Source organism: Taudactylus pleione, unplaced genomic scaffold, assembly GCF_031769625.1.
Source record: "Taudactylus pleione unplaced genomic scaffold, aTauple2 ptg001990l, whole genome shotgun sequence".
Taxonomy (NCBI): domain Eukaryota; kingdom Metazoa; phylum Chordata; class Amphibia; order Anura; family Myobatrachidae; genus Taudactylus; species Taudactylus pleione.
This window is the reverse complement of record NW_028286386.1, coordinates 7,482,795-7,508,507: the sequence shown is the minus strand read 5'-3', so window position 1 is coordinate 7,508,507 and position 25,713 is coordinate 7,482,795. Positions and strand designations below refer to the sequence as shown.

Sequence of the window (25,713 nt, the reverse complement as noted above, 5' to 3'; positions counted from 1 at the left end):
GTGCCATTGTGCAGGTATTTTTAGCATTGTATGTGATTTGTGCTAGCTCTATCTGATTTCTTCTCACTCATTCTGTCAGCATATTACTTTACCTTTATTTTTTTTCACTTTAAAGCTCTTACAGTACATGGTGTTGTCAGGGTGGCTATTATAGCTCACAGTTATAAAAATGTTTATGTATTCGTTTGGTCACATACTAAGTGCATCTTCTCTGCCATTATGTCTGAGAATGGGGATGATATGCATTTTTCTGCGCCCACACTGCTGTCATGTAGGTTATGTGCTGCAGGTTTGGGCGAGGGAGACATGGGGCAGGATGGATTATGTATCAAGTGTTCTAGTCCTCCAGGCCCCCTCTAATGTCTCAGTAGCTGTGCAAGACCCCCTTTGGGCTTCATTATCTCAGGCACTCGAGTTCATTGCTGGATGGTTGGCGGTACCAACTGCTTTTCCTATAGATTCCTAATAGTCGCTAGTCGCTATTTAGCGCTGCAAGTCGCTTAAGAAAGAATTGCTTTCCAGTCCAATCATGTGGTTCCAAAGCACAAAAAGTTATGTAAAGAAAAAGTAACACCGTGAAAGATTTAACAATTAGAGCAAAAAGCAATCAATAATAGTACAAGCCGATACATGTACACTGGTCCCAGTATACAGACATCAATCCAGAAGTCTGTGATCATCAAAGAGGATGTCTGTACACTGGGGTCGGGTCACTGCTTATATACCTTACAGAGTTCTACGTTAACAAAAGAAATAGTTTACTAGTTTCCATTGGTTCTTGCTTCTGGATTGTCTGGTCATTGGTTGATGGGCATGTCTCAGTTCTCCAACGGTCTCTTTGTGTAGTTTCCCGACGAACAACTGGTTAATACTAGCTGCAACACTGCATACAGATACTAACATTCAATGCAATAACTCCCTAACATCCATAACTAGCGGACGCAAGATGCGACTCCTTTACCGATAGGAACGTGAGTCTGCAAAGAAACAGGGATTTAGTATGATACCAAACATGACATGTCCACTATGCTCTAAACCTTAGGTCTCATTTAAGTACATATTACATCATAATTATTAGTCAATAATACCTTTTAATAACACTGATTAGTAACTATGTGTGGGAACCATCTTGCACATATGCGTCATCATATGTGCGTCTGTGTGTTGAAATAGCAACTATATACAAATGAGCGTCCATGTGTGAGTATGTGCGTACGCATATGAGCTTCCGTGAATAGAAGTATATATACATTTATATGTGTTGTGAATATGCAGTTTAGCGCGACGCAAAGTAGCGTCGTGGTTTACTCGACATCAGACTATAGACGACCAGATCATCAGATAATAGTGTGCGATCATATTCAATTATTTGACTTCGACATTCCCCCTATGGGTTTCCCACAGCAGTCAGTTTTTTCCTCACAGGGCCTGCCTCATCATATGGTGCAGGCTCCATTTGTACCTCTACCATGGCTGGATACTCTATATACCACAGCACAGAACCTGGCGGCCACCTCTGTGGCCATCCAGACTATGTTGCAGGGTGACAGTTCCCCTAGACCTGCCAAACGGCCTGTGTTGTCATCTCTGTATACGCTGTATGATGACTATGACACTGATACCGTTGAAGTCGCTGATGTATCTGACTCTGAACCTCCTCCGCATGAGGTGGAGACTAGGTCTAAAATCAATATCCCTGCTCTGATATGGGCTGTCCGTTCTGCCTTAGTTATAGAGGAGGACGAACCACCAGCTCCTCGGTCTAAACATGCTCTGTTCAAAGACATAAAGGTTACTTCTGCGGAATTTCCTTTATCTGTTAAGCTGGTGGATCATATGGCAGTGGCTTGGCAATTGCCTGGGAAGAGATACCAGCCTCAAAGACGCCTGGCTTATTGTTACCCCTTTCCCAAGGAACACTGTACAAAATGGGAAACTCCTCCTGCGGTGTATTCTCATGTTACGCACTTAATAAAAAGTGCTACACTGCCTATGCCGTCCATATCTTCCCTAAAAGATACTACAGGTAGGAAGGTGGAAGTTTGCCTGAAGTCAATTTATTTTCTTTCAGGAGCAACTGCTAGGCCGGCCCTGGCTATCTCATGGGTGGCCAAGGCTATGGAGTTTTGGGCAGACTCCCTGGTGGACTCTTTTACTACAGATGTTTCCACAGATCAGGTGACTCTGGTGGCTAACCTCCGTGATGCCGCCTCATATGTTAATGAAGCGGCTTTGGATGTCAGCCTCTTGAATTCCAGGATTTCGGCTGCTGCGGTGTCAGCTTGCCGTTCATTATGGCTGTTCTGGGGAGCGGATGCGGGTTGCAAGAAGGTCTTGGAATGTCTACCTTATAATGGTGAAATCTTGTTTGGGCCTGATTTGGACAAGATTTGTTGGCACATTGGCAGCGGCTAAGTCTGTGTGTCTGCCTTCTGCACCTATGCCCTCAGGGGCTCGTGCCTCGTCCTTTCGGCCTCGAGGTAAGCCTAAGGGTCAGTCCTTTCCTAGGTAGGCAGTCGCGAAACAGACTGCCAGACCCAAGGAGCAGGCCTGGAGTGCTAGACGTCCGACTGCTTCCAAGCCCGAGGATAAGCCTTCCCCCTGGGGCCAGGACTGGTGTCACACTACCACGGACACTTGAGTAAGAGAAGTGGTCTCTCACAGGTACGCCCTTTCATTTCGCAGAAGGCCTCCTCATCAGTTTTTCTGCACAGGTCCTTTATCAGACTAGGACAAGGCCTTTCAGATCCGGAAAGCCATACAGTCCATGCTCCAGGCATGAGTAATAGTACCGGTTCGATTACCTCAAAGAGGGTCGGGTTATTACCCCACTCTTTTTCGGGTTCAGAAACCAAACGGATCGCATCGGCCGATCCTCAATCTCAAGTCCCTGAACAGGTTCCTCAGGGTACCTCTGTTCAGGATGGAAACCCTTCGCTCCATCATACTGGCTATGGAACCTGGGGAAGGGTGGGGGCTGATAAGCGATCCACTAACTTCGTCATAACCTGTGCAAAGGAGGACACCCAAGCTGGCTCCTGCATCGGTACTGGTAAGGTAAGCTGGAGAGGAGGTACATGACAATTAGCACACTGACCATCCTGCACAATATCCTGAGAGGACAAGCCTGCTGAACAGGTTTTGCATGTCACCAGCACAGGGCCCGAAACCTCCTGTTTACCCTTGCCTTTTGGAAGACATAGTAATACCAGTAAGCAGCACACAATACAGTGTACAGCTAAAAAAAAAAAACTGGCTGCCTGGGGGTGGGGCATCCTAGGAGCTAAAGCATTAACTGTTTGGTGCACGGCTCACTCCAACCAACTACACCCCATGGTAATCCCTGTGGACTCTATGGACATCGAACAAATAGAGTTAATAAGGGTAGGTTCTTACCGTAACTCTTTAATTTTGCTGTTGGCTTTTGGAGAGCATAGGCCTGCACAAAGTGCTAGGCACTGGAACACGATTGTCATAATGAGGTGGTGGTCTGGTGCAGGCATTTTATGAATGGTGGTCACACACTAGGTATAGGTTGGCTGGAAGGGTTCTGTTCTTTCTATGACTGTGGTTGATTGCCTACTGAATCCTGGGGAGAGGTGCATACCTCATGATGACATAGGGCCTGATTCAGCAACGATCGCAGTTGCTTATACACACGCAATTATTTTGCACTGCGTACACATCGCAGTACGTGTGCACGAACCAGCCACTACGATCGGAACTGCAATTGCAGTGAACACATAGTATTTCACTTTAGTAGCCCCTTCATGTTAGTATTGGCAATTTCTTGGTGGTGATTCAGTTGCTTTTAGCGCCGCGATAATTAATGGGCACCCATTGAAGCAATTCAGTTGAGTTTGTGTGTCCATTAATTGCGCTTGTCGCGCCCAAATAGATTGGGTTTAGCTAAACCCGTCAAAAGCCCTGGTTAGTGTGCCCAAACGACTCTCTTTTCACACATTTCTGCCTGCCACCTCAGGAGCTGGGGAGCAGAAATGTGTGCATCCACGGCATTCGCACCTTGACGGAGCAATAATTGAATTACTCCATTGGGCGCCCACTAATTAGTGCGCCCCATAAAATAATTGTGTTCTCGTGTCTATGGCTCTCTGTCCCTCACACACTCCTGTATTTAACTCATATGTCTAGTGTTCCTGCTAGGCTGTTTTAGCGGGGCGCCGCGCCATGCTCTGTTTTTAAAGGGGCAAAATGCGCTCTGCCATTTTGGTAGCGACTCGCTAAAACAGCCTGCCCTTTTCCTCCTCCACCCGTGGATGCAGTGTCCCGCAGGTGGGTAATGTTGTGGTGACCGATCTCCCCTGAGTGAGTAGAGGCTGTGTGCATGCACATGGCGTCTTTTCTTCGTGAGGGAAGGGCTTGGGGAAAGCCCAGCACCTCTGTAAGTGCTGGGCTTGGCCCTAAGTGTGACGAATTGGGGGCGTGTCACAAGGCCATACCCCTCCCAGGTCGGCCATGCCCTCTTTTCGGGAGCGTGTAGTGACTCCCTGCCTGCAGTCTAGAGGGGAACACTAAATGTCGTATGCATATCCATCCCTCTAACTCTGTACCCTCAATTTGTGTGTGTTTCTCTCATTGGGCGGAATTCAATTGATTTCGCGGCCCGCATCTCCCGTCTAAAGTGACAGGAGATCGTGGGCCGCTATTCAATTGTACCAGCTTTTCACGCTGATCGCGCCCATAGAGGTCAGGTTTAGCCGCGTAAAGCAGCTAAACCCGACCAAAGTGCTGGGCGCGATCACGAAAAGTGATGTTTGGGCGCCCAAACATGTCACTTTTTGCACATTTCAGCTCTCATCCCCCAGGGGCTGCGAGCTGAAATGTAGCGCTTGGCAGCTGATCGCGCCCGACAGGAGCAAGAATAGAATAGCTCCGTCGGGCGCGATAGGGGCTGGAAAAAATTGAATTCCGCCCATTGGGTGAGTGTGTCTGTCAGTCACTTGTTTTTCACACCACTTTATATATGTGTACCTATAAATTGTGTTTTTCTGTGCCCGAGCCCCCCAGTTGTTTGTCTGTTTTCACATTATGGGTGTGCTTCAATTGTTATAGACGGCCCCTGCTTTGGAGTCTATACTAATATGCGCCTGAAGGAGCAGTTCAATTTGTTTCTCCATTCATGCACCAAATAGTAGTTATCGTGGCCACAAGCACTGGGTTTAGCCGTGCACAGCAGCTAAACCTGTCTAAAGAAGTGGATCGGGTGCCCTAACAGCCATTGGAGCACCCCAAAAAAAGGACTTTAGACACATTTCTTTTTGCACCTCAGCAGGCTGGGAGAGGGAATGTGTCTTTACGCTATAGGCTTCTGAACAGAGCAACAATTGATTTGCTCAGTATAGCTCCTATTCATATAGATGCCCAGCAAGGGGCGTCTAAACAAACTGAATCACCCCTCCTATTGTATTTGTCCTTCTTTCTCCCCTATTATATCCATTGCATCTATTCCTCATTCTCTCATCTACCCCCACCACCCACATTCCCCTTAAGTCAAACCTTCTCCCCCCTCTTCTTCCACTTTTCTCCTATTAACGCCTTTGTTTTATCTCCCCCCTCTGCTGTTGGCTACTGAACAGAAGGGGTGCGACAAATGGAGGCACTTTTCCAATGCCCAATAATTGAACCGGAGGATGGCAGGAAAGCACAGTTTTCTGATTTAAAACATATTTTTATTCATCAAGCTTAAAACACCCTTAGTGCATGCGCTACTGATGGTGAGGGATTCTTTTTGAAGATTTTTGCATGCATTAAGAAGCTGATTAATTAAAGGATGATGGGTCATTAATAAAGCTACAGGTCATTTTCTGGTTTCAAAGGTTTATCACCAGCGATAACACTTTTATATCACTGCTGTGACCGGCTGCAAGATCGCTTGGGAAGCTCTTGTAACAAGTGTTTTTGTGGTACTTGTACAAACGTAATGCTTATTTTTTTATTATTGCCAGCTTGAGGTTGGAAATAACTAAATTAATTAAAAAGTTGTTTGTTTTCTTTCATTGTTTTATTTGGTGGAAGCAAAAATCTAGTTTCTACATCAGGGTCCATAGGGTCAGGCATCGGACACCACAGAGTTAAATTTTCATCCTCCCAGGATGCACTGAGATCCCTCTCCTATACCCCGCCCCCGAGCCAAGGCATCTAAGTTTCGTTGGTGTCCGGCCAGGATTCGGATCACTTGCAAGCAGACTGGGGCTATAATGGACCCTGAAGTTTTTCTAAAAGCAGCTGTGGCTGCACAAATGAGCTATACAGCATGGACAGTCAGTACTGACGTCCAAGCTGTCGCTCCTACACCCGCCGGACCAGAACGCCGGTACTGATCCGGGGATGCTGGTAGGTATCTGGGGTCATAGCTAGCGGTGATCCCGTATTACCTGGACTGTGGCCGTATTCAAGGGGGCAGGTAAGCGGCGGGGTCCCGCGGAGGGTCCCCACCGGTAACAGTCCTGTAGGTCTCCAGGCAGGGTGCTCCCTGGGGACCAGGTATTACTCCCTGGGGAAGGTTAATACCAGGCTCCGCGTGGAGCCAGGTATTAACCTGCGCTTCTACTTGACCACCAGGGACAGCGGGCCGCAGCATGTGTGGTACAGCGCGGCGTCCCAGGTGTTAATAGCATGCCAGGGGAGCGCGCCTTCCCTGTCTAACAGCTGGCACCTCCCCCGCTGCACAGTGCCTCCCCATAGCGGCCTGGCGGGCTCTGTCAGCGCTTCTCCCCCGGGCCCGCCTCCTCTCTGTTCCTCGGCCATTTTCTAATGAAGTGTGCAAACGCTGTTGGAAGCTGATACAGGCGGCATCGCGGTCTGGGTCCCCCACATACCTCTCCCCTGAGTAAGGTCAAAGTATGCTGCACTGTTTCCTACCAGGCCCTGTGTCTGCGTAGTTGATCTCAGTGCTGATGGTGCATAGTGCAGGGATTTATTTCTGCATTGTATGTGACTTAATGCTAATCATCATTGCGGCCTGCTAAGCAGCCTTTAATGTCTCAGACAGCTGATTATGATGAGGATGACACAACGTCTGATGACGGGGAGATTTTTGACCTCTCAGACCAGGAGCTCCCTCGTACTAAGGAGGTGGAGTCCAAGTTTAAAATATATATACCTGGCCTTATACGGGCAGTCCGTGCGGCCTTGGTTATTACAGATGACTATCATCCCGTGGCCAAATCTAAATATGCCTTCTTTAAGGATATTAAGGGTGATGCCACTGTATTCCCTATATCTGATCAGTGGAGCACTTAGAGGAGGCGTGGAAAAATCCAGGTAGGCGGTACCAGCCTCAAAACCGTTTTGGCTTTTGCATACCACTTTGCGGATAATTATTTTTCCAAATGGGAAACCCCTTCACTGGTGGATTCTCATGTCACAGGCCTAGTGAGGAGTGCTACATTGCCCATGCCCTCCATGTCCTCCTTAAAGTATGCTACGGAGTGCAAGGTGGAAATATGGCTGAAATCCATTTATTCCCTTGCGGTGGGGGGGCATCTAGCTGATAGCTTGGGGATGTCTCTAGACGCTGACTCGTCACCTGAGCAGGTGGAGTTAGTGGGTAACCTCAGAGACTCAGCTACGTACATTAATGAGGCAGCCTTAGATATAGGGCTCCTCACTTCCAGAATCTCCTCAGCCGCAGTGGCTGCACGCCGCACCCTCTGGTTGCGTTCTTGGAAAGCAGACGCAAATTCCAAAAAGGGATTGGAATGCTTGCCCTTTAATGGACAGGTCCTGTGTGGCCCTGATCTGGACAAAATTGTGGCAGCAGCTAAGTCTGCGTGTCTGCCATCGGCGACAGTCCCATCAGGGTCTGATACTTTGTCCTTTCGGCCCTATAGGGCCCAGGGTAAGTTCAAAGTGCAGTCCTTTCCTAGACAGGCAGGGGCTAAGAAATCTGCCAAGCCAAAGAAGCAGGCTTGGAGTACAAGACGTCCAACTCCCAATTCGGACGATAGCCCTCAGCCTGACAGGACGGGCTTCCCCTTGGGGGACCCCAAAGTGGAAAGGCCGGCTTCTTCAGTTCAGCCCAGTGCTGGAGTCTCGCAACCGTAGACATTTGGGTAAGAGAAGTGGTCTCTCAGGGGTACGCCCTCTCCTTCCACGGGAGGCCTCCCAGACGTTTTTTCACCACGGGCCTTCAGTCAGACAAGACAAGGCCCGGGAATTCCGGAAGGTGATCCACTCTGACTATAACTCTGGAGTTATAGTGCCGGTCCCGTTGTCACACAGAGGATCGGGGTATTACTCCAATCTTTTTCTGGTACAGAAACCCAATGGGTCTTACAGGCCCATCCTCAACCTCAAATCACTCAACAAATTTTTGAGGGTTCCTCGGTTCAGGATGGAGACCCTGCGTTCCATCATTTTGGCGATGGAGCCGGGGGATTTTATGGTGTCGCTAGATATTCAGGATGCTTACCTGCATATTCCCAGTGCCTCGGCACACCAGCGTTTTCTCAGGTTTGCAGCAGGAGACCAACACTTCCAATTTCAGGCACTGCCCTTTGGTCTGGCCACAGCGCCTCGAGTGTTTACCAAAGTCATGGCAGCCCACCTGCGGATGCAGGGGGTCCGCTTGTTGCCCTCTCTGGGTGACCTTCTTCTGTTGGTACGGTCTCCAGAGATCCTTCAGCGCCATCTGTAATTGACAGTCTGTGTTGCAGGCTCACGGCTGGCTGATAAACTGGAAGAAGTCATCCCTGGTGCCATCAGAGGATGCTCCATCTCGGAGCACTGTTGGACTCCCAACATCAGAGGATCTGTGTGACAGAGGAAAAGATCTCTGCGTTACAGGCAAAAGTATGCAGTTTCCTGCAGAGTCGCTGGGTGTCGATTCACTCGGCGATGAGGTTACTGGGTTCCATGGTGTCGATGTTCGAAATGGTGAAGTTTGTCCAGTTTCACTCCAGACCTCTGCAGAATTTGATCCTCTCCAGATGGAATGGGTTGCCCCACCAGATAAAGACACAGACAGTGGTGCTGTCACCGTAGGTACATCTGTCATTAGCCTGGTGGCTGCAGACTACTCACCTGAACAGGGGGAGTCCCTTTTGGATTGCAGACTAGGTCCTTCTGACGGACGCCAGTCTTCGAGGTTGGGGAGCAATGTCGGGTCCACACTTCTTCCAGGGAAGGTGGACGCTGGCAGAATCTGCGCTTCCAATCAACATCTTGGAACTAAGGGCAGTATTCAAAGCTCTCCAACAAGCAAGACATGTCCTCCACGGAAAGCCTGTGCAGGTGCAGTCGGGCAATGCCACTACAGTGGCTTACATAAACCATCAAGGAGGAACCCGCAGTCAGGCGGCCCTGACAGAGGTGTCCCGCATTCTAGCATGGGCGGAAGGCAATTTCCCTGCCATCTCGGTAGTGTTCATACCAGGAGTCCTCAACTGGGCAGCAGACTTTCTCAGCCGTCAAGACGTGCATCCTGGAGAGTGGTCTCTTCACCAGGAGGTGTTTCAGCTACTGGTGAACAAGTGGGGCCTTCCAGAGATAGACCTCATGGCCTCCCGACACAACAACAAGCTTCCTGTATACGGGTCAAGAACAAGAGTCACAGAGGCACTTCTGGTAGACGCTCTGTCAGTCCGGTGGACCTTCCAGTTTGCGTACCTCTTCCCTCCATTCTCCCTTCTTACTCGAGTGATTTGCTAATTCAAGCATGAAGGTGGCACACTACTGCTGATAGCTCCAGCGTGGCCCAGACGGCACTGGTACTCAGATCTCAGGAGCCTATCCATAGATGCTCCGATGCGGCTGCCGGACCTGTTATCTCAAGGTCCTTGCCATCTCCCGGACCTGGGCCGTCTGTCTTTGATGGCGTGGCTGTTGAGACTGCTTTCTTGAGGTCCAGGGGTTTTTCCAGCTCTGTGGTTAACACCATGCTCAGAGCTCGGAAGCCGACTTCTGCAAGAATTTACCACCGAGTGTGGCATACTTTCTTTGAATGGTGTTGAGCTAGAGGCTATGATCCTCAGGTGTTTAGGATATCTAGGATTTTGGCTTTCCTACAAGCGGGCTTAGATCACGGTCTTCGCCTTGCTTCACTGAAGGTGCAGGTTTCCGCCCTCTCAGTGTGGTTTCAGTGTAGGATTGCTACACTTCCTGAGGTCCACACTTTTTTTTTTTATGCAAGGTGTACTTCGCGTACAGCCTCCCTTTGTTCCACCTGTGGCTCCTTGGGACTTGGCTGTGGTCCTTAGGGCTCTCCAAGGACCGCCATTTGTACCACTGGGCTCAGTGGATTTAAAATGGCTCACAGCTAAGACTGCGTTTATTCTGGCCATTACCTCTGCCAGAAGAGTGTCAGATTTGGGGGCTCTTTCATGTCGCCCCCCCATGCCTAATTTTTCATAGGGACAGGGCAGTGCTGCGCACTCGCCCTGGGTTCCTACCTATGGTGGTATCTAGTTACCACATCAATGAGGAAATTATAGTACCGGCCTTTAATTCCCCAGACCTATCTGCTGGTGAGGCCTCCTTGGATGTGGTACGGGCTCTTAGGATTTATGTTGACCATACCAGTTCATATAGGAAATCGGGCTCTGTTTGTCCTCTATGATTTCTACAAGAAGGGTTGGCCTGCCACTAAGCAAACCTTGGCAGGATGGATTCGCATGGCGATTCCTGAGGCTTACATTCATGAGGGCCTGTCTGTACCATCCTCTCTTAAAGCTCACTCTACTCGGTCTGTGGGTCCTTCATGGGCAGCTCGCCGTGGTGCTTCTGCAGTTCAGCTGTGCAAGGCAGCCACGTGGTCTTCTGTCCATACCTTTTGTGAGGTATTATGCAATTGATACCTTCGCCTCTCAGGATGCTGATTCTCCTTCCAGCACAGGAGCGTCCCTATTCTTAAAGGATACTGCTTTGGGACATCCACAATGTATTCTGTGGATACCCAATGGACCCTGATGTAGAAAATAAGAGAGATAACTTACCCTTGTTATCTCTATTTTTACGAAGTCCATAGGCTTCCACAGGACTCTCGCCACTGTACTGCAGAAGGGCTTTAATCTGGTCAACTGTTTTTCCGTCTCCTTCTGGTGAGAATGTGATTCTTGGGTGTTCCAGACTTTCTTGTTTCTCTTTGTTCTCCTCCGGCTTATGGCTTGTTACGAAACTGAGATGCCTTGGCTCGGGTGCGGGGTATAGGTGAGGGACCCCAGTGCATCCTGGGAGGATGAAAATTTAACTCTGGTGTCCAATGCCGGACGTCATCACCAATACCCCAAGGTATCCTGTGGAACCCTATGGACTTTGTAGAGATAACAAGGGTAAGTCCTTACCATATCTCTTATTATTTCACTAACTGGTTAATGCAGGCATATACAGTATGTACACTGTCCACGGGCCATCGCTGTATGCAAGGCCCCAATTTACCAGATCTTAAACAAAGGATTGCAGGGGTAACCCAATCTGACAATCTTCACCATCTCCATCTGAACACCTGGGGAACAAAACAAGCTGTTTTGTGGTTTCCATTAACCCAGCTCTTGAGTATCCCAAACTTTGTAGCCTGCTCACATGTCTGGCCTTCTGCAAGTGATTTTGTCACTACATGCACCAATGGCCAGTCATCACCCAAATCACCATCCTCCTAGCCGCCTGTCATTTCTAGCCAAGACCCTACCCTGGTAATAAACTGTCAAAGGCACAGCTCTCTACCTTATGTATCATATCTGACCAAAGTCTGGGGCCAATTCACAGTTGCATGCAAGTTGACAGTAATTACATTCTAACTGCGCGCATGGCCCTGAATGTATATATTAGCCTGTATGCAGAGTTGTACAAATCTGTGCAAATATACTGCCCTGTTCTTTATGCTTATGAAAATCATCACGATGCAATTGCAACAGCCTTGTACCTGGAGCGGGTGTAGTAGGTATCCCGACAGCGGCAGCCCGACAAGGGTGAAGATCCAGATCGTCCCTAAGGTAAGTATCGCTAATCTAATTCCCTCTAATCCCCCCCCCCTAACCCTAACCCGAATCCCCCCCCCCCTAACCCTAACTTCCCCCGGGGGGGGTGCCTAACCCAAACCTCCCCGGGGGGGGGGGTGGTGCCTAACCCTAACCTCCCCTGGGGGTGGTGCCTAACCCTAACCTCCCCCGGTGGGGGGAGGGTGCCTAACCCTAACCTCCCCCGGTGGGGGGAGGGTGCCTAACCCTAACCTCCCCCGGTGGGGGGAGGGTGCCTAACCCTAACCTCCCCGCCCTCCCTGGGCTTTCCGCGTACGACTTACCTTCGTTCGGTATGCCGGGCGTCGGTTTTCCTGCGTATGATTAATGACTGTAATTAGTACCACGCTGGGATTACAATGTGTAGAAGCCGGTGGTCGGCATTTAGACCGTCTGCTTCCAGACTACATCTCCCTGGAGCAAGAGATCTCTCTGATCAGAATACAAAATTAGATTGTAATGTCTGATGTGTTTCAGTATCCAGCATCATCTTTGACACTTTTTTTTTTTTTCCTCTTTCTTCTTCAGGGTCCATAGGGATCCACAGGGATACCATGGGGTAATGTGGTTAGAGAGATCCAGGCACCAAACAGTTAAAGCTTCAGCTCCCAGGATGCCTCGGGTCCTCCTCCTCCATATATACCTCACCCCCATCAACAGGCCTTCAGTTGTTCGTTTGGTGCGGCAGGATTCAGACGCACCTTTGTAACAGGCAGTCCTAAGCGTCTATTTTATGTTTTATTTTCAGTTTTTGGGTTGGCAGTACTGAGCGTCTGAATTAAGACGCATATACTGCGACTCCGCCGTGCCGCAACACCAGTAATAGGGCTGGTTATTCCAGTGGGTCTCGGCTGAGCGTGCTAGCAGCGATGCTGGGACCCGGACTGCAACCGGAAGCATGGAGATGTCGGGTAAGTCGATTCCTCGCTTACGGGGGAATCATGTGCGGCAGTCCTTCGGGCGTAGAAGACGCATCGGAAGCCACTGCAGTCGGGACACTGAGCGTCCGTGTCCTCACTAGGGCCTTATTGTTTGACGCCGTGGATCGGCTGCAGACTCTTCTGCTGGCATGAGGGCAGCGTACCCGGTTGATTGACGTAGCTTAGGGGACGTAGGCCTCCCCCGACCCAGACGCGGTCCTATCAAAGGTTTTCGCGTGTCTGGTTCGCTCATCCTACCTGCCTATATATGAGACGCTCACAGTCCACTATCGGTGTGCTGCTGTAGCTGTTGGTCCTAGGAGGTTTTGGGTCAGTCTCCCTGTATACCTCTCCCATGGGTCAGGTATATAGTGCTCTATATTCTACCAAGCATTGTGTTTTGAGTAGTTTATTTCAGAGCCCATTGCAACTAAATTGCATATGCATTGTATGTGACTGTTTACTAGCTGCTGTGGTTATACTGCCTTTTATTTCTGACTGTTATAACTATCACTGTTTTTCTCATTCCACTGTTGCAGGTGTTTTCTACTTCAGGGTCCATAGGGTATCCACAGGATACCTTGGGGTATAGGTGTGACGTCAGTCGCAGGGCACCAAAGAGTTAAGCTTTCAGCCTCCCAGGATGCACTAGGTCCCCCTCCTATACCCCGCCCCCGGGCCAAGGCACCTCAGTTTAGTTTGGTGCCCGGCCGGAGTCGGGTGCACCTGTTGGAGTGGGGGCTAGAAGAGCCCCTGAAGCTTATTCTTCATGCAGCTGTGGCTGCACATCTGGATGAACAGCATGGACAGTCAGTCCTGACGTCCATGCTGTCTTCCCTACACCCCGCCGGTACCAGAACGCCGGTACTGATCCGGGGATGCTGGTGGGCGTCTGGGGTCACAGCTAGCGGTGACCCCAGATGCTCCGGACCATGGCCGGATTCAAGGGGGACAGAGGTAAGCAGCGGGGTCCCGCGGTGGGTCCCCACTGATCACATGGTCCTAAGTCCCCAGGCAGGGGGCTCCCTGGGGACTGGCTGCAGCGTGGAGCCAGGCGACCAACCTGCGCTTCCACTACCCCCTGGGACAGCGGACCGCAGCAGAGCGGTAGCGCTGCGGCGTCCCAGGGGTTAAATGCATGCCAGGGGAGCGCGCCTTCCCTGTCTCACAGCCGGCGCCTCCCCCGCTGCACACAGCCCTCTCTGCATGCTGCCGACTGGTCCTGTGGCAGCGCTCCTCCCCCAGGCCAGCCTCCTCTCTGCTCCTCGGCGGCCATCTTCTCCAGAACGCATGGTGAACGCTGCTGGAAGCGCTGGACGGAAGCATCGTGGTCTGGGTCCCCCCGCATACCTCTCCTCCGCTGTGGTCAGGTCTGTGTATGCAGCGCTGTGTCCTACCAGGCCCTGTGTCTGTGTAGTTGAGTGATCAGCGCTGTTAGTGCAGGAATTGTTATTTCTCTGCATTGTATGTGACTGTGCTAGCGCTGCTGCCTGTAACTTTTCTTCTCTAAACTGTCAGCTTTATTACTGTCCCTGTTCTTCTGCTAAAGCCCTTGCGGTGCTGCAGGGTGGTCTCTCGCCTATTTAAATACTTAATTGGTGAGAGAGGTCACATACGTGGTGCCATCATGTCTGAAAGTGATTTTCCCCTCCGGCTACAGTGTACCACGTGCAAAGTACCGTTAGCGGAGGGGGAGGGTAGCGCGGAGGGCCTTTGCCGGCAGTGTTTGTCCATGGCGCGGCCTATTACGGTTACAGCACCGGTACAGGAGCCGCCCTGGGCTTGTTTCGCTCAGGCGTTAACAGCTTTAGTGGGCCAGTTAGCTCCGCAGCCCGCGTTTACTCCGAGGGGTTTGTCCCAGCAGTCTGTGGTGTCGTCACCCATGCAGGGGTTCCCACGACAATTGGTGGTACCCCACAGTCTCCCTATTTCCCCGCTCCCGGGTTCTCAGGAGCCAGCGTGGGTTAACTCCCTGACGAGTTCTGTACAGCACTTGTCGGATGTGTTGCAAGGGGAGTCTGTGATGCGGCCTCATAAAAGGCCGGTGGCGTCTCTGTCCGCTCCTTATGAGGATGACGAAGGGACGTCTGATGATGGGGAGATTCTGGATCCTTACGATCAGGAACCTCTCCATACTAAGGACGCTGATGCTAAGTCCAAAGTATATATTCCTGGACTTATTCGGGCGGTCCACACAGCCTTGGTGATTGAGGACGAAGTTCCCCCAGCGGCTAAATCTAAGTATGCCTTTTTCAAAGATGTGAAGGGCGATGCCACAGTCTTTCCTCTTTCGGGTCAGTTGGTGGACCATTTAGAGGAGGCGTGGAAACAACCTGGCAAAAGATACCAGCCGCAGAGACGCCTGGCGGTGGCTTATCCGTTCGCGGATAATTATTTTGCTAAGTGGGAATCCCCTCCACAGGTGGATTCTCACGTGACCCGTCTTGTCCGTAGTGCCACATTGCCGATGCCATCCATGTCCTCCCTTAAGGATGCTACGGACCGCAAGGTAGAAATCTGCCTGAAGTCCGCTTATTCCCTTGCAGGGGGGGCAGCACGGCCGGCTATGGCCATTTGCTGGGTTGCCAGAGCGATGGAGCGCTGGGCGGATTCATTAGAGGCTTCTTTTGAATCCGACTGTCCGGCCCAACAGGCGGAGTTGATTGGCAATCTCCGTGATTCGGCCACCTACATCAACGAGGCGGCTCTAGACATTAGTACTCTGGTGTCTAGAATTTCTTCAGCAGCGGTAGCTGCTCGTCGCACCTTGTGGCTGCGATCCTGGAAGGCGGACGCAGATTCCAAGAAAGGTCTGGAAGCGTTGCCGTTTACCGGAGAAGTTCTCTTCGGTCCGGATCTGGATAAGATTGTGGCCACGCTGGCGGCAGCCAAATCTGCTTGTCTCCCGTCGGCCGCTGCTCCTTCTGGTTCGGGACCATCGTCCTTTCGGTCATCTAGGGCCCAGGGCAGGCCCAAACCACAGTCGTTTCCTCGACAGGCTGGCCCTAAGAAATCGGTCAAGCCCCGGAAGCAGGCATGGAGTACCAGACGTCCGGCCCCCAAGCCAGATGACAAGCCTGCGGCCTGACGGTCCGGGCCTCCCTTTGGGGGATCCCAGGGTGGGAGGCCGCCTGCTACAGTTCGCCCAGTGTTGGTCGACCACTACGACAGACACTTGGGTTCTGGAGGTGGTTTCCCACGGATACGCCCTCTCCTTCCGGCACAGACCCCCGGCTCGCTTCTTCACCACGGGTCTCCCATCAGACCGGAACAAGGCTACGGAGCTGCGGAAGGTATTGCACACTATGCTCCAGGCTGGAGTTATAGTGGCGGTTCCATTCTCCCAGAGGGGCCAGGGTTTCTATTCAAATCTATTTTTGGTACAGAAACCCAATGGGTCATATCGTCCGATTCTCAACCTCAAAGCACTCAACAAGTCTTTGCTGGTCCCGAAGTTTCGGATGGAGACCCTACGGTCCATCATTCTGGCGCTGGAACCTGGGGACTACTTGGTGTCATTGGACATACAGGACGCTTACCTGCATGTCCCTATTCTTTGGCGCCATCAACAGTTCCTCAGGTTTGCAATCCGCAGCGACCACTTCCAGTTTCGGGCGTTACCTTTTGGCCTGGCAACAGCACCACGTGTTTTCACCAAGGTGATGGCGGTCATGGCGGCTTCTCTGCGGCTGCAGGGAGTCCGCATGTTGCCGTATTTGGACGACCTGTTATTGGTGGCAGGATCTCCAGAGCTCCTGTTACGCCACTTGGACCTGACCATTGCACTGCTGCAACGGCACGGCTGGCTAATCAACTGGCAGAAGTCCACTCTAATCCCGTCTCGGAGGATTCTGCATCTTGGAGCCTTATTGGACTCGGGACAGCAAAGGATCTTCGTGACGGAGGACAAGATCTCTGCTTTACAGTCAAGGGTGCGCAGTTGCCTGCACAGCCGCCGGGTGTCCTTACACTCGGCGATGAGGTTACTGGACTCCATGGTGTCGGTGTTCGACATGGTGGAATACGCCCAGTTTCACTCCAGACCTCTGCAGCACCTAATCCTGTCCAAGTGGAACGGGCTGACTCAGTCTCTGAAGTCCCAGACGATTGTGCTCACCCAGGAGGTTCGCCTGTCCCTTACGTGGTGGTTACAGACGACCCACCTCAACAAGGGACGTCCGTTCTGGGTTCCAAATTGGGTCCTGTTGACAACGGACGCCAGTCTTCGGGGCTGGGGAGCAGTTTCGGGTCCACACTTGTTCCAGGGCAGGTGGACGCCGACAGAAGCGGAGCTTCCAATAAATATCTTGGAACTCCGTGCGGTCTTCAATGCTCTCCAGCAGGCACAGCGGTTTCTCCAGGGTCGCCCGGTGCAGGTCCAGTCGGACAACGCTACCACCGTGGCCTACATAAACAGGCAAGGAGGAACTCGCAGTCGGGCGGCTCTCGTAGAGGTCTCTCGGATCCTGGTTTGGGCGGAGCGCAATCTTCCGGCCATATCAGCGGTCTTCATCCCGGGAGTGCTCAATTGGGAGGCGGACTTTCTAAGTCGCCAGGACGTTCATCCGGGGGAATGGTCCCTGCACCCGGACGTTTTTCAACTACTGGTGGACAGGTGGGGTCTTCCAGAAATCGACCTCATGGCGTCCCGGCACAACAACAAGTTGCCGGTGTACGGGTCTCGCACAAGAGACGAAGGGGCGTCTCTGGTGGATGCTCTGTCCGTCCGGTGGACGTTCCGGTTCGCATACCTGTTCCCTCCGGTCTCCCTTCTTCCACGGGTAATCCGGAAATTCAAACAGGAAGGAGGGACGCTCCTGTTGATAGCTCCCGCGTGGCCCAGACGGCACTGGTTCTCAGACCTTCAGGGTCTGTCCGTGGACATTCCTCTGCGGTTGCCGCTACGACCGGACCTTCTGTCTCAGGGTCCTTGCCTTCACCCGGACCTGACTCGGCTGTCTTTGACGGCGTGGCTGTTGAGACGGCCATGCTGAGGTCCCGGGGGTTTTCCAGCTCTGTGGTGCGTACCATGTTACGAGCTCGGAAACCGTCTTCCGCGAGGATATACCATCGCGTGTGGCATACGTTCTTCCAGTGGTGTCGACCGAGAGGTTATGCACCGCGGGAGTTTCGTCTGTCTCGGATTCTCGCCTTCCTGCAAGCGGGACTAGATCATGGGCTTCGCCTTGCTTCTTTGAAGGTACAGGTTTCGGCCCTATCTGTCTGGTTTCACCGTAGGATTGCTACAATCCCGGATGTGCGCACCTTTATGCAGGGTGTTCTCCGCATTCAGCCGCCCTTTGTTCCACCTGTGGCGCCTTGGGATTTGGCTGTGGTTCTGAGGGCTCTCCAAGGACCGCCGTTTGAACCACTGGGCTCAGTGGATCTTAAATGGCTAACAGCTAAGACTGTTTTCCTTCTGGCCATTGCTTCGGCCAGACGTGTTTCTGAGTTAGGGGCTCTTTCTTGTAGACCCCCTTTCTTGTTTTTTTATGGGAACAGGGCAGTGCTCCGCACTCGGCCCGAGTTTCTTCCCAAAGTTGTTTCCCAGTTTCATGTTAACGAGGAAATAGTTGTTCCGGCCTTTAACTCACCGGGTCTTTCCGTGGGTGAGGCCTGTTTGGATGTTGTGCGGGCCTTAAGGACTTATGTTGACCGCACTTCTTCGTTTAGGAAGTCGGACGCTTTGTTTGTCCTCTATGGCTTCCGTAAAAAGGGTTGGCCTGCTTCAAAGCAAACTTTGGCAGCCTGGATCCGTATGGCTATTTCTGAAGCTTATCTTCATGAAGGCCTACCGGTCCCTCCTTCTCTGAAGGCTCATTCCACTAGGTCTGTGGGTCCTTCGTGGGCAGCTCGACGTGGTGCCTCGGCAGTTCAGATCTGCAAGGCTGCTACGTGGTCTTCTGTCCATACCTTCGTGAGGTATTACAGGTTTGACACCTTCGCCTCTCAGGATGCTTACTTCGGGCGGCGGATTCTCCTTTCTGCACAGGAGCGTCCCCACCCTTAAAGGATACTGCTTTGGGACATCCCCAAGGTATCCTGTGGATACCCTATGGACCCTGAAGTAGAAAATATGAGATATGGTAAGAACTTACCCTTGTTATCTCTATTTCTACGAAGTCCATAGGGTTCCACAGGACTCCCGCCCTGTCGCACCTGTGCTGCAGATGGGCTTTGCTCTGGTCACCGGTTTTCCGTCTCCCTCTGGTGAGAATGTGATTCTTGTATGTGTCCAGATCTTTGTTCTCTCTCTTCCTTCTCCTCCTCCGGCCTATGGCTTGGTAACTAACTGAGGTGCCTTGGCCCGGGGGCGGGGTATAGGAGGGGGACCTAGTGCATCCTGGGAGGCTGAAAGCTTAACTCTTTGGTGCCCTGCGACTGACGTCACACCTATACCCCAAGGTATCCTGTGGAACCCTATGGACTTCGTAGAAATAGAGATAACAAGGGTAAGTTCTTACCATATCTCATATTTTTTTTTTTTTATACAATTTGTGAAGGTTGTCACATTACATTGCATTGTTACCTTTAAAATTGATATGTCAAAAAGTAAAGGCAATCAGGAGAAGGGGACCCCTGTGCTAATTTCATGTAAAGGCTGTTTAGCGGGCTTGACTTCTCAGGACTTGATTTAAGAATGCTTGTGTGCCGTCTGGTATAAAGAGCCACCTCCAATAGTCCAGTATACCAGTCCCTTTACATGAGCCATCTTGGGTGTCTACCTTGTCTCAGGTTATGAAGCAGTTTGTGGATCGTATGGCTACTCCCATTATACCTCGTATGGGGTACCCACAACATGCTATGTTTACACCTCCTATACATCCTTTCTGGATGGATGCTTATGCCCACTCAAGTCACAGTATGGCTGTCATCGGTTGCAAGCAGACCTGTAGTAACTAAGGCGCCTAAACGTGTTATCTTTTTATCCGTCTGCTCAGCATTTGGATTCAGACGCATGATCAGACTAATCAGATGATGCGCAGGGTTCTTCTCCAGGGTCTAGCTCAGGAGAGGAGGACCATCTGTCCCCAGTGGATGTTCCTCCTTTTGGTGAGGGCGGTTAAATCAATCCTAGCTATTCAGGATGTTGAACCAGCTTCTAGTAAGAAGGCTCCAGTGTTTAAACACCAGTGGTCAAAATGTAGTTTCCTAAATCTGAGCAGCTCACTGTGTTTATGGAAGAGGCATGGGGTAACCCGGATAAATGATTAACATCATTTTATCCTTTCCCAGCTTCTGAATGTACTAAGTGGGAGGTACCTCCTACTGTGGATGCTCACGTGACACACTTAGGGCCGTATTCAATTAGCCGCAATAAGCCGTTTTTGGCGAAAAGTTTTCATTGATGACTTAATTTCGCTAGGCGAAACATCCCCGAATTCAATTCCAAAGACTTTTTTCGCCGGTGCGAAAAGTCTGCGCCTTGTAACCAGCGGGAAATATTCGCCTCTGAATGCAGGTGAAAAAACATGCAGAATTGGGGGTTTGGGGTGCAAAGTTGCGGGAACATTCCTGCAGCCTTGGAACAGTCCCCCAAAGGTAAACTGCGTCAAAAGTTTAAAAAAAAACAAAAAACTTTAGATCACCCCAAAAAAGTACTTTTTGTTTTGGGGGCGAAAAAGTTCAAAGCTGGGGGACAAACTTAAAAACTAGTGCAATAGACTCCAGGGGGTCCCCAGGTGTTTGCTGAAGGTGCGTTTTTTTAAATTTTTTAAAACCTCAATTTAGAGAATTTTAACCATGCTTGCACCCATTTTCATGTACCCCAAATATGCTGGAACTACTTGTTTTTGTCAAAAAAAACTGCTAAATGCTATTCTTCACCACTTGTGCAAAGACGCTAAATAGCAGCTATTGAGAGTATTTAAGCACAACAAATACCTTCAGCAGGGCTATTCAGGCATATCCATAGTGATCCCCCATGTCAGTGCATCTTTTGGGGGGTGTCAGGCTGATTTCCCCAAAATTTGACAGCACTTTTTGCCTGTTTGAGTTTCGCCGGGGCCCGTTTTCACGTCCTTTGGAATTGAATAGGGCTAAAAGCGGCCACGCGCATGAAAAGGGTTTTCTCCAAAAACATGCGATGTAGGCGAAAACTCTGGCAGGCGAAACATAGCAGACTTTTTGCCAGCAATTGAATACGGGCCTTAAGCTGGGCATCCACTATACAATGTTCTATAAGGTATCTGTCTAATCTGGCTGGTTGGAATGAAAACCTGGTAATGTATGGGAGCCAATGACAGTCGATCATATGGTTTTAACACTGAAGAAAAGGACAAGAAAAATTGTTCAAATTGGTTAAATTTGTGTGTTTTAAAAAATTTGTCTGAACAACCATTTTTGGCTATTTTCCAGTGTTTGAGCAAATGGACGATTGTCATTTGCTCCCATACATTACCAGGTTTTCATTCCAGCTAGCCAGATTGGACAGATATCTAGCGTTCCCGCTAGGCTGTTTTAGCGGGGCGCGGCGCCCTGCCCTCCTTCCGGAGGGCAAAAAGCACCCTGCCCTCACAGCCTGCGGGTGCCGTTCTCACCCGCGGGACGCAGTGTCCCGCGGGTGGAGAGACATGCGGTGACCCGGTCACCACCGGAGAATAGACGCCGGGCGCATGCTGGAATTTTAGCTTTTAAAGCATCAGCAGCGGCGCGCAGGGTCCATTGGTTAAGATCCTGGAAAGCGGATACAGGATCAAAGAAGGCTCTGAAATCCTTAAGTTTTTCTGGAAATATACTTTTTGGAGCAGAGTTAGAGAAGATATAAAGTTTTCTTTTCGGTCTTTTCGTCCTCCGGGACGAGCAAAGGAACAGTCTTCCTCTAGGCCAGTGTTGGCTAACCTTGACACTCCAGCTGTTGTGGAACAATATATCCCAGCATGCCCTGCCACAGTTTTAGCATGCCCTAATAGCAAAACTGTAGCAGTGCATGCTGGGTTATGTAGTTCCATAACAGCTGGAGTGTCAAGGTTAGCCAACACTGCTCTAGGCCGTCTAGTTTTCGCAGGACAACCAGGCGACAAAGTAAGAGGTCTTGGCCGGCCAGACGTCCAGCTTCCAAGCCGGATGACAAACCTTCGGCCTAATTGGGCGGGGCCTCCTTTTGGGGGATCCCAGGGTGGGGGGCTGACTTCAGTTTGCGGATTGCTGGCATCAAACAACAACCGATGCCTGGGTCTGAGAAGTGGTCTCTCAGGGGTATGCTCTCACTCTCCAGAGGAATCCTCCCCAGGAGTTTTTTATTTTTTTTTGCATGATTTCTTCATCAGGTGCGGTAAAAGTGGCCCTTCAGGAGGCCATTCATTCCCTACTGCAAGCAGGGGTAATAATACTGGTTTCTGTGTTACAACAAGGAAGGGGTTATTATTCCAATCTATTTTTGGTTGAGAAATCGAATGGGTCTCATCGCCCTATTTTAAATATGAAAACTCTCAAAAAATTTATCCGTGTACCCAAGTTCCATATGGAAACTCTCCTTTCAATTATTTTGGCAATGGGACCTGGGGATTTTATGGTTTCCCTGGACATTCAGGATGCGTATCTGCATGTTCCCATTACGCCATCCCTCCAACAATTTCTATGGTTTGATGTCCTACAGCAACATTACCAATTTCAGGTGCTGCCCTTTGGCCTATCAACAGCCCCTCGGGTATTTAAACAGATTAAAGCAGTCATGACTGTCTATCTCAGGCGTCAGGGAGGCTGAATACTACCATATCTGGATGTCCTTCTGATATTGGCACAAACTCCAGTTGTTTTACAACACCATCTTCAGCTGACCATAGCCTGCCTACAGAAGCACAGCTGGATCATCATTGGAAAAAATCCTCTTTCTCCAACACAGCAGATGGTACATCTGGGAGCGCTTCCGGACTCTCTGGTACAAAGGTTCTATCTACCAGAGGACAAAATTGCGGCTCTATCATTGAGAGTACGCAAACTGCTACTCAAGCAAAGGGTATCCGTTCTATCAGCGATGAAGGTCTTGGGATCAATGGTATCCACCTTCGACATGGTGGAGTATGCTCAGTTCCATTCCAGGCCTCTGCAAAAATTATTCTTTCCAGGTGGAACGGACGCCCATTCTGGATTCCAAATTTGGTGCTCCTCACCACGGATGCCAGTATTTGCAGATGGGGAGCAGTGACAGGCCATCACACCTTTCAGGGAAGATGTCAAATCAGGAAAGTAATCTGCCAATAAATATTCTGGGACTGCAAGCAGTATACAAAGCACTTATCATGGCACAGGACCTGCTCCAGGGCAGGCCGGTCCAGATCCAGTCCGACAACGCGACTACAGTGGACTATTATCAAACGTCAGGGAGGCACTACATGTTATGCCGCCATGAAAGAAGTGACAAAGGTTTTGATTTAGGCAGATTGTCATCTTCCGGCAATATTCATACCGGGAGTACTTAATTGGGAAGCAGACTTCCTAAGTCGCCAAGATATACACGCCGGAGAGTGGTCTCTCTATCCGGGAATGTTTCAACTCCTGGTAAACAAACGGGGTCTACAAAGAAATAGATCTCATGGCATTACGTCACAACGACAAGGTACCCAGGAACGGGTCCAGGTCCAGGGACCCATCAGCAAACTTCGTGGATGCACTGGCAGAAAGATAGGGCTTCAAGATGGGCGTATCTCTTTCCTCCGATTTTCCTCCTCCCAAGAGTGCTCAGGAAATTCAAGCAGGAAGGCGGAATAGTAATACTGGTGGCTCCGGCTTGGCCCAGACGTCATTGGTTCACAGACATACAGAACCTATCCATAAACAGTTCGTATCAACTTCCTCTATGGCAGGATCTGCTAACGCAGGGTCCCTGTCGGCATCTGGACTTGCCTCGTCTGGCTTTGATGGCGTGGCTCTTGGATCTTTCATCTTAAGAGCAAAAGGTTTTTCCAGTTCTGTAATTCAAACGATGCTTAGTGCACGAAAGCCTGCATCTGCCCGCATCTATTACAGGGTTTGGCATTCTTTTGGTCAATGGTGTTCCCACAGAAAGTATGATCCTAAGGTGTTTAGGATTTCCAGGGCCCTGGTTTTTCTCCAGGCAGTTTAAGACCAGGGGCTCCGCCTGGCCACATTGAGAGTGCAGATTTCTGCACTAGTGGTCTGGATCCAGAGGAAGATTGCCTCAGTACCAGATATTAGAATTTTTTTTTTTTAAGGAGTTCTGCGAGTTCAGCCGCCTATTCCACCAGTAGCACCGTGGGATTTGTCTTTAGTCCTTAAGGGGATAGAAGCTCCCCCATTTGAATTTCTGGACTCTGTAGACTTGAAATGGTTGACAGCGAAGACACTTTTCTCCTTGCTATGTCTACTGCACGCAGAATCTCTGATTTGGCAGCGCCCTCATGTTGCTATTTTTTTATTTTTCACCAGGATAGAGCTGCTGTTCATACAAGGGAGGGTTTCCCTGTGGATCCCTATGGACCCTGAAGAAGAAAATAAGAGTTATGGTAGACTTACCTTGATAACTCCTTTTCTACGAGGTCCATTGGGTCCACAGGGCACCAACCCTGATGCACCTGGCTGCATTGTGTAAATTTTATTTTCTTTTGGTCACTGATTCCCTCATCTTGTTTGAGAGTGTTTCTGGTGTACGATTGTTCTTCCTTCTCTTTCCTTCTCCTGGCTTGAGGCTTGTTTACAAGTGAAGGGCTGGGGGGTGGGTTATATTTGGAGGATTACACCAGGCATCCTGGGAGCTGAAAGCTTTAACTGTTTGGTGCCTGGATCTCTCCAAGCACATTACCCCATGGTATCCATGTGGACCCTATGGACCTCGAAGAAATTGAGTTAACGTAAGTCTACCATAACTTTAATTTTCTATTGTCTTCCATTATTAATAATAATAATAATAATAATAATAATAATGTGTGTTTTCCTATGAACGGCGAAGGTGGACTTTCTTTTTTAAAAATGTATATGTTCACCATAGCTAACAATAACTAATGTAGCAATATTTTGGATCTGATGTTGATCCCATATTTATTGTGTGTATATGATTTATATATATATATATGTGTGTGCACATGCATGAGAGGAGTCAGAATGCATGGGATTCAATATAGCCTAACAAGTTTTATAAAACCTTAGTAAATTATTTTTTTGATTGCTCATTTCTTTTCTTGATATATTTATGTATATATAATGTGTGTGTACATTGGAGGAGTCAGAATGCATACGTGTCCTTGCTGCAATCGCAATAAAATGCCCCTCTCGGCGTGCCAGGTCCGTGAGAATCTGCTAGTGCCGGGCGTCTTTTGTTTCGTAGAAAATACGTCCAAGTCTGCCGTTTTAATTTGATATGTGACACTTGTATATCTGAGTGCGAATGAGTATATGCAAAGTGCTGCAATGTAGCAGCCGCAGCTTTATTTCATTCCAAGTTCCATTGTGGTTCATATACAAACTCAGGTGCACACAGATATACAAGTGTCACATATCAAATTAATCAGCACAGTCTGCTGGTGCGTCCTAGTCGCATCGCGTTGTGAATTAGGGGCATTTTCATCATAAAGAGATGCCAGATGCTAGCAGAGTAGCGGCTCACTCACGCCAAGCAAGTCCGTCTGCGTTGCGTATTGAAGCTAGATGTATGAGGACACATCTGTGGGATTTAATATGGCCTAACAAATTTTTTTAACTTTTTATAAATCACTTTTTAATGCATATTTAACTAGGGCCACAGTACCTTTATTGTATGGAATTACTTGCCAGTCTTGAATTTCCAAAGTTTATTAGTCGATCAGATTATTGCCAGATTCACAGCAGCAGAAAGTATTTCAGGAGACAGGAGACATGATGAC

General features: G+C 49.8%; 1 protein-coding gene across 2 annotated transcripts in view; it reads left to right on the top strand.

The window, feature by feature from the left end:
• Positions 1-25,713, top strand: part of CDC25C (cell division cycle 25C) — a 109,423-nt gene that overhangs the window by 7,650 nt on the left and 76,060 nt on the right. The gene's annotated exons all lie outside the window — the stretch shown is intronic.